Raw genomic sequence first — 14,835 nt, 5'->3', positions numbered from 1 at the left:
CCTCACCTGGAATATTGTGTTCAGTTTTGGTCTCCTAATCTGAGGAACGACACTCTTGCTATTGAGGGAGTGCAGCGAAGGTTCACCAGACTGATTCCCGGGATGGCGGGACTGACATATGAGGAGAGATTGGATCAACTGGGCCTTTATACACTGGAGTTTAGAAGGATGAGAGGGGATCTCATAGAAACTTATAAGATTCTGACGGGACTGGACAGGTTAGATGCGGGAAGAATGTTCCCGATGATGGGGAAGTCCAGAACCAGGGGACACAGTCTTAGGATTAGGAGTAGGACATTTAGGACTGAGCTGGGGAGAAACTTCTTCACTCAGAGAGTTGTTAACCTGTGGAATTCCCTACCGCAGAGAGTTGTTGATGCCAGTTCATTGGATATATTCAAGAGGGAGTTAGATGTGGCCCTTACGGCTAAAGGGACCAAGGGGTATGGAGAAAAAGCAGGAAAGGGGTACTGAAGGAATGATCAGCCATGAATGGTGGTGCAGGCTCGAGGGGCCGAATGGCCGAATCCTGCACCTATTTTCTATGTTTCTATGTTTCTCTGTAGGACCAGACACAGTGCAAGTACAAAAAAACATTTTTTTTTACAGTTTGTACCGTGACACCTTGGTTCAGTGACTTACATTCGTTACGTTTTATGATCGTGCGCCAGGATTGGGTAGATTGCAGAATTAGTTCAGTCATGTTCAGTACTGCGGTAGCAGGACCAGTATGCGAGGACACTCGTTCCAGAGCAACCGGATGGGTTTCTAATCGTCTGATGGCAGCGCTGCACCCCTGCTAGCGGGGTGGGCTTGGTTCGCTCAAGTTGCCAGGACTCAGGGCCTTTGCCGTTGCCTAATGGTGGGCAGAGCCACAGATGTGTGTGGCCTCCCTGTCCTCCTCTGAGGGTTGCAGAATCTTCTGCCTGCTTTTTAACGATGTTGGGAACCTGGCTGTTCCAGGTCCCGTTTGGGGAACTCATTGGTTCTAACCTTTTGCTCCCGGACATGGCCGAGGTAGCGACTGTGTCTGCAGGCTGAGCCGTCTCCACCCAGGTGGTGGGCAACAGCGGCCGACTGCGCATATTGACGCTGTTTTCGTTTCCAGGTCCGTGGCGAATAATGCCATCGGGCGCCTGCAGCGTGGGATAGACTGGGACCGGGTATCAGAATCAGTGCCTTCACTCTCCTGAGGTCGCTGGCTTGCTACTTTTGGGCACATTTCTATTCCTGACATCTCGCAACATTTTGTTCCTTACATTCTTAATCGGTTCGTTACATTGATTGCCATGCATACAATTTCTCTTTAAAATCAGTTGGTTGCAGGTCTCCTTTAAGAGAACCCTGCCACACCATGCTGCACCTCGCTGCAGCAGGGACTCCATCTTGCCTCTGTCCTCGAGGTCAACTGCCTTGATCCTCCTCTCCCGTGATTCTGCCACCAACGTTGGAAGAGTGCCTGTGAATTCGATCTTCCTCCCCAGGAGTCTTGCCACTGGAGCCAGGAAGGTGCTTTTAGGTCGTTCCGGTCGGATCATTGCCACGCAGTCATGATGGACAATCTGTGCCTCAGATGCTGTGCTGGTCTTGTCATGTATTCAACTGTCATTGTAACCCATGTCTAAACTGACCTAAGTTGTACACTGTGAGAACACTGACCACTAGGTGGTGAACTTGTGGGAGACACTCCTAACTTGGACTTTCAGGTACAAAAGGGGAAGCTCCACCCACCTTCTTCACTTCACTGCTGGCTACTAAAGGTTACTGGTCACAGAGTGACCTTCTCTCAAGTATGGGCCTCGTGTGCATTTGTAGTGTATAGTAAGGACATATTATTGGCGACGAGAAACTGGGATTTAAACCACGCGAACATGGCCACTAGCAGCACATATAAGAGGTGCTGTGTTGGTGATGATTGGGACAATTTTATTGAGAGACTACAGCAAAGTTTCATCACTAAGGAATGGCTGGGACAGGATTCGGCCGACAAACGCAGGGCTCATCTCCTGACAGTTTGTGGATCCAGGACATACTCGCTGATGAAGGATCTTCTAGCGCCAGAGAAGCCGGTGGATAAGACTTTTGAAGAGCTCAGTAAGTTGATTGGGGAACACTTTAAACCGGCGAGCAGCATGCATGTGGCGAGACAAAGGTTTTACCGGCGGCATTCCAGACTTCGTGGCAGACCTCCGGCGACTGGCGAGACTATGTAAGTTCCCAGATGAATGCAGAGCGGAGATGCTGCGAGACTTTTTTATTGAGGGCATCGGGCACACTGGGGTTTTCAGGAAACTGATTGAGACCAAAGACTTGGCCCTGAAAACGGCGGCTTTGATGGCCCAGACATTTATCTCAGGGGAGGAAGAGACCAGAATGATGTTTGACAAAAATCTGGGTTTAAATGCAGCAAATGGACAGGGGGTCAACATTGTTAATGCGACACACAGTTCTTCAGGCTGACAGGGGCAATCGGACATGCCCAAGCATGTAGTCGAACCCAAAGGGGGAATTCAACAGAGACAATGGCTAGCTGAACGGCGATTCATGCCATCGCAAGGGACAATGCGGCTAGTAATGGGGCCATCAACACCTGTCAATGGTACGCTTAAGGACAGTTACAGAGACAGTCAGAGACGATCGACGAGTAATGGACCGTTTGTTTCCAATAACGGCTCATGTTGGAGGTGTGGAGGCAAACACATAGCTAGAGCTTGCAGGTATCAGCAATATACCTGCAGAAACTGCAACACCAGCAGTCACTTGGCGTGTATGTGCAAGAAGCCTGCAGCCAAGTTGATGTACGAGGAGGACGGGCCCGATGTAAGCCCTACGAGGCCAAATAAATACTGGGGAAAATCGCTGGAAGCTGAAATTCTGCGAGTTCATGTGGAGCACATATACAATTCATACACCAGAACGCCACCGATAATGATGAAAGTGCTCCTCAATGGCATCCCAGTATCAATGGAGCTAGACACGGGGGCCAGCCAGTCCCTGATGCGTATCAAACAGTTCGATAAGTTGTGGGTGTCCAAGGCCAGGAGGCCAAAATTAGTGCCGATTGACGCACAGCTACGGACATATACAAAGGAGATCATTCCGATGCTCGGCAGCGCCATGGTAGTCATGACTCACAAAGATTCGGAGAACAGGTTGCCACTCTGGATTGTCCCGGGAGATGGTCCCGCACTGCTGGGGAGGAGTTGGCTTGCTGTCATGAAGTGGAAATGGGGAGATGTCAATGCAATTTCTTCTGTGGAGCGAATAACATGCTCACAGGTCCTGGACAAATTTGACTCACTATTTCAACTCGGCATTGGCACTTTCATGGGGGCCAAAGTAGTGATTCACATAAACCCGGACGCCAGGCCAGTACACCACAAGGCCAGGGCGGTGCCGCACGTGATGTGGGAAAAGATAGAAGGCGAATTGGACCGCCTGCTGAGGGAAGGCATCATCTCGCCAGTCGAATTCAGTGACTGGGCGAGCCCGATTGTGCCGGTGCTCAAGGCGGATGGGTCGGTCAGGATATGTGGCGATTACAAGGCCACCATCAATCGGGTTTCACTCCAAGACCAGTACCTGCTACCGAGTGCGGAGAACCTCTTTGCGACGCTATCCGGTGGCAAACTTTTTTCAAAATTGGACCTGACCTCAGCTTACATGACCCAGGAGCTGGCGAGTGAGTCGAAGAAGCTGACCACCATCACGACACACAAGGGATTGTTTGAGTACAACTGATGTCCGTTCGGGATTCGCTCGGCCGCCGTGATCTTTCAACGAAACATGGAAAGCCTTCTCAAGTCGATTCCAAGGATGGTGGTTTTTCAAGACGACATCCTCATCACGGGTTGCGATATTAAAGAACACCTCCACAACCTGGAGGAGGTACTACACAGACTGGACCGGGTAGGTCTGCGACTGAAAACGGTGAAGTGCATCTTCCTAGCTCCAGAGGTAGAATTCCTGGGGATGAGGGTAGCAGCAGACGGGATCAGACCTACTGCGTCCAAAACGGAAGCGATCCAGAGAGCAGCCAGATCCCGTAACACGACGGAGCTGCGTTCGTTCGTGGGGCTCCTGAACTATTTTGGTAACTTTCTTCCCAAATTGAGCACACTGTTAGAGCCGCTACACGTGCTCCTACGCAAAGGTTGCAAATGAGTCTGGGGGGAACAGCCAGGAAACGGCTTTTGATAGAGCACGCAATTTGTTATGCTCCAACAATCTGTTAACGCTATATGACCCATGTAAGAAACTTGTTTTAATGTGTGATGCGTCGTCCTATGGGGTCGGGCATGTGTTGCAGCATGTTAATGCCAAGGGTCAGTTACAGCCGGTAGCTTATGCCTTCAGAAGTCTGTCCCAGGTAGAACGGGGCTATGGGGTGGTAGAACAGGAAGCGCTTGCATGTGTATATGCAGTAAAAAAAATGCACCAGTACCTGCTTGGCAGGAAATTTGAGCTGGAGACAGATCACAAACCCCTAACATCCCTTTTGGCCGTCAACAAGGCCATAAATGCAAATGCGTTGGCCCGCATACAGAAATGGGCACTCACATTAGCCGACTATGACTATACAATTCGGCACAGACCAGGCACTGAAAACTGCGCCAATGCACTCAGCAGGCTCCCACTAGCCACCACCGAGAGGGCAACCGAGCATGCTGCTGAGATGGTTATGGCTGTTGAAGCTTTCGAAAGCGAAGGCTCACACGTGACAGCCCGTCACATCAAAGTCTGGACAAATAGAGACCTGCTACTGTCTTTAGTCAAGAAATGTGTCCTAGATGGGGACTGGCAGCCACGTACGGGGCATGCCCTGAGGAATTTAAACCATTTCACAGGCGCAAGGATGAACTCTCAATTCAGGCCGATTGCCTACTATGGGGAAACCGAGTCGTCATGCTCCAGATGGGCAGAGAGATGTTCATCCGAGAACTCCACAATGAGCACCCGGGCATCATCATGATGAGAGCAATTGCCAGGTCACACGTTTGGTGGCCAGGGATAGATGCAGACCTAGAACTTTGTGTTCGCAGGTGCAACACGTGTGCCCAGCTGGGCAATGCGCCCAGGGAAGCCCCCCTTAGCCCCTGATCCTGGCCCGCCAAGCCATGGTCACACATCCATGTGGACTACGCAGGTCCTTTCATGGGAAAAATATTTTTGGTTGTAGTAGACGCCTACTCCAAATGGATCGAGTGTGACATTCTCAATTCAAGCACATCCTCTGCCATGGTAGAAAGTCTACGGGCAATGTTCGCCGCCCATGGTCTACCGGACCTCTTGGTCAGCAACAATGGCCCATGCTTTACAAGCATTGAATTCCAGGACTTCATGGCAGGAAATGGTATCAACCATGTCAGAACAGCACAGTTCAACCCGGCCTCAAATGGCCAGACAGAACGAGCAGTGCAGATAATCAAACAGGGGATGCTCAGAATCCAAGGGGGTTCCCTACAACGCCGATTATCACGCCTCCTGTTGGCCTACAGATCCCGACCACACTCGCTCACAGGGGTTCCACCTGCAGAGCTGCTAATGAAAAGGATGCTCAAAACCAGGTTATCCCTTATACACCTAGACATGAAATAAATTGTTGAGAGCAGACACCGGTCACAATATAACTACCATGACTGGAATGCGAGGGCACGATGTATTGATGTTAATGACCCTGTCTTTGTCCTCAACTACGCTGCAGGGCCCAAATGGCTCGCAGGCACTGTGATTGCTAAAGAGGTGAATAGGATTCTGGTAGTTAAACTTACCAATGGACAAATCTGCCACAAACACGTGGATCAAACAAAAAGGAGGTTCAGCAACCCCATAGAAGATGCAGAGGAAGAACACGACGTAGAGTTCACTCCACCACAGGTGACCGAACACCGGAACCAAGTGAAGGAGAGCCCAGTCACTGTGGGCAGTCCGGACAGGCCTGAGGCACCGCAAACAGTAGACACTCAGGCCAGTGCCCAACAACCGGAGCCCCAACTCAGGCGCTCTACAAGGGAGCGTAAACCACCAGAGAAACTTAACCTGTGATCCCAATAAGACTTTGGCGGGGGAGGTGATGTCATGTATTCAACTGTCATTGTAACCCATGTCTAAACTGACCTAATTTGTACACTGTGAGAACACTGACCACTAGGTTGTGAACTTGTGGGAGACACTCCTAACCTGGACTTTCAGGTATAAAAGGGGAAGCTCCATCCACTTTCTTCACTTCAGTGTTGGCTAATAAAGGTTACTGGTCACAAAGTGACCTTCTCTCAAGTATGGACCTCGTGTGTGAGGTAACTTGTGCACCACCCCATTATGGCTTACACTTACATCTGCACTACCAAAGAGTGGGATCAGCTCCTTGGTGTAGGTGCGCAACTTTTCCTGTACTGGAACGAGCTCGGGTCGTTTTTCGTTTTTCGTTCCATAGCCTCTCAAAGGCATCCTGGCTCATCACTGACTGGCTCGCTCCCGTGTCCACTTCCATGAAGACTGGAACGCCATTTATCTCAACTTCCATCTTCCCTGGAGGACAATCGGTGCTGCTGTTATATACTCCATACACTTCTTCTTGGGGCTGAGCTGCCTTTCTGGCCAAATCATCATACTCCCCACTGGATTCAAAGTCATCTACTGACTCCTCTGCTAGACAGTGAGTCGTATTTCTTTTACACATGTGCTGGAGGTGGCCCTTCATGTTACAGATTTAAAATAATGAAAGGGATAGACAAGATAGAGGCAGAGAAGTTGTTTCCACTGGTCGGGGAGACTAGAACTAGTGGGCACAGCCTCAAAATACGGGGGAGCCAATTTAAAACCGAGTTGAGAAGGAATTTCTTCTCCCAGAGAGAAATTACAACATGCTGCGGTCCAGAGGGACCTGATAATCCTTGTGCATGAAACTCTTTTAGAGTCTATCTGCAAAAACATAAAACATTAAATCGTGCCACCCGACCTGGGTGACACACCAGACATTTACAAGGCCCTTTTTTTCCTTTTTTTGTTTTATTTATTGAGTTTTTTTTTTTGGGCACTAAAATCACAATTTTCCAGTGCCCCCTATAAAAGGGAAGGGGACACTAAAGGCACAGGCATTTAAAACAATTTAAACTTTAAAACGTAAAATCAAATTAAAATTTAGTTGCCGGGCGTGATGATGCACTCCAGACCCTCCGGTGCCCACCTCTCGCGGAAGGCCGCGAGCGTACCGGTGGACACCGCGTGCTCCATCTCCAAGGACATCCTGGACCGGATGTAAGAGCGGAAGAGAGGCAGGCAGTCAGGTTGAACGACCCCCTCGACCGCCCGCTGCCTGGACCGGCTGATGGCACCCTTGGCCGTGCCCAGGAGCAGTCCTACGAGGAGGCCTTCGGACCTACCCGCTCCCCTCCGCACAGGGTGCCCAAAGATCAGGAGAGTGGGACTGAAGTGCAGTCCGACGTCCAGAAGACGCGGTAGGCAGTACCCTCGTGCACCACATTGAAATTTCCCTCCGTCGTCTCCTCCCGCGCCAGCCGGACAAAGAGCTGGCGGCGGAAGGAGAACACGTGGCGCAGGCTGTTCTCCCTGAGGCCGAGCGGTATGGGGTTGATCCCCGACCTTACCTCCCCCAGTTGTTGTAGGTGAGGGAGGAGGAGCTCAGCGGGAACAAAGGGCGGGACGTTTGAAACGATGACCCTCTGCGCGGTGGCCTCGAGAGGGTCCACCGGCAGGAACGTCCCACTCACCGTGAGCCCCTTTTCGAGGGCCAGGGACACCGCCCGCTCCGACCCCAGGAAGAACACGGCCTTTCCAGACATCTTGGAGGTTGCGACAATGGCCGAGGGGCCGACTACCCCAGCCATCGCCCGCACGCACTCCTCGATGGCCATTGTGGGGTGAGTGTAGCTCTTGACCCCGTGTTTTTTTGTAATAAGTCGAAAAGGTGGCAGGGCAGCGGGTGGCGCAGGAGGTGCCGTGGAAGCGGTTGCCACCTGCGCATATGTCCTTGCTGGCCCTGCCACCGGCGTGGATGGGGTCGCCATCACGGGGTCCCTTTAAGGGCTACACCCACCCCAAAGTCACAGGCCTTAATGGTCTTAATTGGCCTCTTGTCTAAAGACTGAGCAGAGGAGCCCTTAACGAGGCACACCTCTCCCCTAGTTGGCAATTGGGGAGGGGCCTTGCTCCCTCTGCTCAGTTGTCTCAATTGTTTTTTTTTTATTAATTTGGGAGGAAAAGGGCTCTCCGATAGAGAGGGGAGAAACAGAGAATAACAGAGAAAGAGAGAGGGGGGTGGGAAGGGGGGGGAACTGCGAGGGCAGGTCTCCCCTCGCAGCTGTGGGTGGGTGCAATCCCCAGATGGCAAAACACAAAAATAGTCTTTGAGGTGGTCTTCAGGTGAGGGGAGAAGATGTCTTCACCTGGGGCAGCTAGAGCCACCAGGCACACACTCCTAACGATGTTAAAAATGGGTATTTAAAGAAAAGAAAATAAATCTTCAGCCTGGTAGCTCCAGCTACCCCAGGCGAGGCAATTGGGGGGGGAGGGGGGTTCCAATTGTGGGGGGGGCCTAGTTGTAAGCAAGGCCCCCACACACACTTCCACACACACACACCCCCCGCGATGTTCCGGCCCTCAGTGGTCTTCTTTCCTCCCCCCACCGATACAACAAAGTCTTTTTGGGACTGCACCAATACACCCACCTGTCGAAATGGTAGAGTCTCCCTCCTTCCACACTGGATGTTGTTTTGGTCTTTCCCCCTCTCTCCAACTCTTTGTAGAAATGGTAAAAAGTTGTAAGTTTTCTGCTTTTTCCTCCTCTCCCTCTGGGTGAAAGTTGGTGCTGAAGCCCCTTCCTTCCTTCTCTTCCTGGGCTGTTCTCAGGGCTCTCCAGGCAGGAGCTAAGGTTGGTAGCTGCTCTCCTCACTGCAGCTCAGCTCCAACTGTGCAGGACACGCCTCCACTGCTCCACAATTGGTCCTTGTGCATGAAACTCTTTTTGGAGTTTATCTGCAAAAACAAAAGACATTAAACCATGCCACCCTACCTTGGTGACACACCAGACATTTACAAGGCCCTTTTTTTTTCCTTTTTTTTTTGGTCTCCTTTTTTTTTTGGTTTTTTTGGGCACTAAAATCACAATTTTTCCCCAGTGCCCCCTATAAAATGGAAGGGGGACACTAAAAGCACTGGCAATTAAAACAAATTAAACTTTAAAACGTAAAATCAAATTAAAATTTGGTTGCCGGGCGTGATGATGCACTCCAGTCCCTCCGGTGCCCACCTCTCGCGGAAGGCCGCGAGCGTACCGGTGGACACCGCGTGCTCCATCTCCAAGGACACCCTGGACCGGATGTAAGAGCGGAAGAGAGGCAGGCAGTCAGGTTGAACGACCCCCTCGACCGCCCGCTGCCTGGACCGGCTGATGGCACCCTTGGCCGTGCCCAGGAGCAGTCCTACGAGGAGGCCTTCGGACCTACCCGCTCCCCTCTGCACAGGGTGCCCAAAGATCAGGAGAGTGGGACTGAAGTGCAGCCAGAATTTCAGGAGCAGCCCCTTCAAATAATGGAACAGGGGCTGCAACCTCGTGCACTCAATAAAAACATGGAACACGGACTCCTCCAGACCGCAGAAATTGCAGGCGGCCTGGGAGTCCGTGAACCGGCTTAAAAATTTATTGCACGGCACTGCTCCGTGCACCACCCTCCAGGCCAAGTCCCCGATGAATAGTGGGAGGACCCCTGCGTAGAGTGCCCTCCATCGGGGACCCCCGCCTCCTCCGGACGGCAGGATGGTACGCCATGGCGTGTCCGGACGGCCGGCGAGGATGGCAAAGTTGAGAGTGTGCAGGAGCAGCCCGTACAGGAAACCCCTCCGCGCGGAACTGAAAGGCACGGAGGGGATTTCCCCGAGGCGGCTCAAGTTGTGAGGCGCCGGCCCCCGAGGGAGGTTCCGGGGTTTGGCGCTGATGAGGAATTCCGTCCGGACGGGGGTCAGTTCGGACGGGATCTCCCCACGTGCTTGAGCCTCCTCGATGCACCTAACAGAGTCAGGGCCCAGAGCTGTTTTTAGCGACTCGATGGCATCGGCCGCGTGGCGGACGTTGGCAGAATTTAGGCGCCGCGCCTGCGTGTCTGGCGCCATCCAGCCCGCTCCTCCGCCATCGAGCAGGTCCCTGACCCTGGTCACCTCACCAGCCACAGCCCTCTCTTCCGACCGCCACATGAAACCTCGGTCGTGGAGGTACGGATTCCCGAGCAGCGGCTCCTGCAGGACGGCCGCCACTCCAGCCGGCGGAGAGCTGCGCTTGGTGGAGACTTTGTTCCAGACCCTGATGAGTTCCCTGAAAAAGACAGGCAGCTCCCGGAGGGCAGTCCTGGCACCCCCCAAGTTCACAAACAGGAGCTGCGTGTCATAATTGAGGTCGCGCTGCTGGCGGAAGAAATACCTCGCCAGAGCACATCACCTAGGAGGGGGCTCGATGTAAAGGTATCTCTGCAGGGTCTGAAGGCGGAAAGTCGCGAGCTGGGCGCTGACGCACACCAACGACTGACCGCCCTCCTCAAGCGGGAGACACAAGACCGCAGCAGAGACCCAGTGCTTCCTGTTGTTCCAGAAGAAGTCCACCAGCTTCTTCTGTATCATGGCGACAAACGCAGGGGGAGGGGTCAAAGTGACCAGCCGGTACCACAACATTGCGGCCACCAGCTGGTTTATGACTAGCGCTCGACCCCTGTAGGACAGCACTCGGAGCAGTCCTGTCCAGCGCCCTAGGCGAGCGGCGACCTTGGCCTCCAGCTCCTGCCAGTTCGCCGGCCAGGCTCCCTCGTCGGGGCTAAGGTAGACTCCCAGATAGAGGAGATGGGCCGTGCTCCAGGCAAAAGGCCTGAGCTCCTCCGGCAGGGAGTCCACCCGCCACTGACCCACCAGGAGTCCGGAACATTTCTCCCAGTTGATCCTGGCGGAGGACGCGGCCGAGTAAATCTCCTGGCACTCACGCATCCTCCGCAGGTCAGCGGGATCCTCTACCCCGAGGAGCACATCATCGGCGTAAGCCGAGAGGACGACCTCCACGTCCGGCCCTTGCAGAGCCAGTCCCGTCAACCTCGTCCGAAAGAGGCGCAGGAAAGGCTCCACGCAAACGGCGTATAACTGGCCGGACATGGGGCATCCCTGGCGCACCCCTCTCCTAAAGCGAAGGGGCGCCGTCAAGGACCCGTTAACCTTAATCAGACACTCCGCGGCGGCGTACAAAAGTCGGATCCGGGCGACGAAATGCGTCCCGAACCCGAAAGCGCGCAGAGTTCCGAGCAGATAGTCGTGATCCACCCTGTCGAACGCCTTCTCTTGGTCGAGGGATAGGAAGGCGACCGACAGACCAGCCTCCTGGGAACAATGGATGAGGTCCCGGACCAGATGGATGTTATCGTGGATTGTCCGGCCCGGGACCGTGTAGGACTGGTCGGGGTGGATCATGTGGTCCAGCACGGCACCAAGGCGAGCAGACATCGCCCTGGCGAAGATTTTGTAGTCCGTGCTGAGGAGGGAGACCGGGCGCCAGTTCTTAAGGAGGCGGAGATCGCCCTTCTTAGGCAGCAGGACGATGACTGCCCTGCGCCAAGAGAGGGGCATCTCCCCGGTCGCCAGACTTTCCCCCAGGACCCGCGCGTAGTCGCCTCCCAGGACGTCCCAGAACGCCCTGTGGAACTCCACGGTCAGCCCGTCCAGCCCCGGGGATTTTCCCCTCGAGAGCCGGTCGAGGGCACCGGTCAGCTCCGCCAGGCTTAGCGGAGCTTCCAGATTTTCGGCGCCCTCCGGGCTGACTTTCGGCAGGTCCTCCCACAAAACTCTACGCGCTTCCTCGCTGGACGGATCCGGAGAGAACAGAGCCCCGTAATATTCATGGGCCCTGTTGTTGACGCCCTCCGGATCCGAGACGAGAGAGCCGTCATCGGCCAGCAGCGTCAAGAGCTGCTTACGGACACTCTGCCTTTTTTCCAGCGAGTAGAAGAAGGGGGAGCCGCGGTCCAGATCCCGCAGGAACCGGATCCGCGACCTCACGAACGCGCCTCGGGACCCGACGAGCTGCAGGTCCTTCAGCGCGGCCTTCTTCGCTTCGTACACCGTCCGCAGGGCCGGGTCCTGGACGACTTGACCGAGACGGGCTTCCAGGTCGAGCACCTCTTTTTCTAGGCGCCCGACTCTGGCCGCCCGCCTCTTGGTCGACCCCGTCGCATACTCTTGACAGAAGACGCGGACGTGAGCCTTGCCCACGTCCCACCATAGCCTCAAGGAGGGGAAGCCCCCCTGCTTCCTTCTCCAGTCGGACCAGAATCGACGGAACGAGTCCTGGAACCGCACGTCCTCCAGCAGCCGGTTGTTAAAGTGCCAGTACGTGGACCCCGTCCTCGCGCGGAGCGAAGCGAGCTCCGCCCACACCAGGTGGTGGTCCGAACACGGCACCGGCCGCATGGAGGCTGCCGGGATGCAGGAAACGTACGCCCGAGACACGTAAAGGCGGTCGACTCTAGACCATCCTACTCCAGGCCTCACCCAAGTAAAGGCGCTGGAGTCGGGGTGGAGATTTCGCCAGACGTCCACCAAGTCGAAGGACCCGACCAGGTCCCTCAACTTCTCCATCGCCGTCATGCACTGCGGGGCACCGGAGCGGTCCCTTGCCTCGAGGGTGCAGTTAAAATCCCCCCCGAGGACAATGCAGTCGCCGACGTCGACGGAGCCAAGAAGAGCGGACACCTCTTCAAAGAAGCGCGTTAGCTGCGGGCCGGGCTGAGGGGCGTACACGTTCACGAGATGGAGCGGCACGTCCCCCAGGCGAACCGTTACGTGCAGCAAGCGGCCTGGCACGGGCTCCTCGACCCCCAAGATCTCCGGCTGAAAATGCGGGCCCAGCAAGATGGCCACCCCACTAGAAATGGCGGTGAGGTGGCTCATGCGGACCTCTCCTTGCCATTCCAGGAGCCACGTGGCTTCGTCTCCCGGAACGGTGTGGGTTTCTTGCAGGAAGCACACCGCATATTTCCCCTCCCGCAGGAGCGAAAAATTGTCAAATCTACGGCGTGCCCCTCTGCCGCCGTTGATGTTGAGGCTGGCTATGGTTATCTTCATGGCAAAAGCATAGTGCAACCTCTACCTTAACCTATTGTGGGGGAGGGAGCGGAGTCTTTTGTTGAACTCCGCTCCCTCCGCAGCCCAGCGAGGAGTCCCTCGAGCTCGCGCAGCTCAAGGTGTTGCTCCTTTGTCAAGGGCCCGCCCGCGGCCAAGGTTTTAACGGCGGCGCAGACGGATCCCTTGATCAGCTCTGGCTCGGACCATTTTTCCAGAGCCAGTCGGGCTTGGTTGCAGCGACCCCGGCTCTGGGCCAAAAAGTCCCGGAGTTCCTTTGCAGGAATGAGGATGGTCTCGGCGGCGGCCGCGAGCAGATCCACCGCCTCGCTGCCGGTGGTCTCTAGATTTTCTCCCGCGTCCCCCACCGAGTCCCCGTCCTCATCCGGGAGGTGGCCGCCAGCAGCCGGCCCATCGACCGCACAAGGTACGGCAATTGACCCGGCCGCTCCAACCGGCCCTGGCTCTGCCCCGATCCCACCCCCAGGATCGTCGGCAGAGGAGTCCCCACTGGTCTCTTTTAAAAATGGTGCTGGGTCGAGAAATGACAGCGGAAGGGGTTCCCCCTCCGCCCCAGGAACCGGGGAACAAGGAGAGACCCGGCCATAGGAAATCCCCAGGCTCCCCAAGTGCTCCAGCTCCAAAGTGAGGGGCGAGGGTGGGTGTTCCTCCCCCTCCCCGCTGCCACCCCCCGGCCCAGCATGTACAGTATTATTAAAATTATTAATTTCATTTTCTGCCGGGTCGAGCGACTCCCGGGGAAGTTGGGTATTGGCTGGGCGGGCTCAGGTTCGACCTTTTCGGCCCCGCCCGCCTCAGTCCCCGGGACGCCCGGCCCGGCGGCTACGCATTCCTCCGCGGTCCCCACGCCCCCCACGACAGGCAGATCTTCCACGCCATCCCCGGGAGGCAGAGGCTGGGTAGCCTCGACTGTCTCACCCTCCCCGGGGACAGACTCCTCCCGCCTACGGCGCTGCTTGGGGGCACTGGTGGGGGACGCGGGACACGAGGCGGGCACCGACTCTTCCGCGGAGGGATGTTGCTCCCCCTCCGCCTCAACGGAGCGGCGCCTCCTTTTGTTGCTGGAGGTGCGCTGAGGCAAGGGAGACCTCTATGTCTGCCGAGGCCTCCCGCTCCGCCCCCCCCTTTTCCTTTTCTTGCCCGCGCCCGGGCCCCTCTGCGGTGTTGTTCAAGGGCTTGGGCACGGGCTCAGGGCACCCCGCGCTCGCCGGTGACTGGGTTGGGCTGAGCGCGGTGGTCAAACTTTCCGGCGCACTGAGGGGACCCGCCTCTAGATGTTTTGTCTTCTTCCGCGCCTTCTTTTCGATCGGACGCTCTTCCTCCCCCCTGCCGGAGGCCGTGAAAACAAAGGCCCCCGACGATGCCCGCGCACCTACGGCTCCCGGCACGCGGACGCAACTAGGGGGAGGGGTGGCGGCGGCGCCAGCCTTGGCCGCCCTCGGTGGTTTGGCGGCCTTGGAGGCGGGGCAGTTCTTACGAACATGCCCCACCTCCCTACAGGCATGGCACCGCACGCCGTCCGACGTCCAGAAGACGCAGTAGGCAGTCCCCTCGTACACCACATTGAAATTTCCCTCCGTCGTCTCCTCCCGCGCCAGGCGGACAAAGAGCTGGCAGCGGAAGGAGAACACGTGGCGCAGGCTGTTCTCCCTGAGGCCGAGCGGTATGGGGTTGATCCCCGACCTTACCTCCCCCAGTTGTTGTAGG

The sequence above is a fragment of the Pristiophorus japonicus genome, chromosome 1 (genome assembly GCF_044704955.1).
Source record: "Pristiophorus japonicus isolate sPriJap1 chromosome 1, sPriJap1.hap1, whole genome shotgun sequence".
NCBI lineage: Eukaryota > Metazoa > Chordata > Chondrichthyes > Pristiophoridae > Pristiophorus > Pristiophorus japonicus.
Note: the sequence above shows the minus strand (reverse complement) of the source record.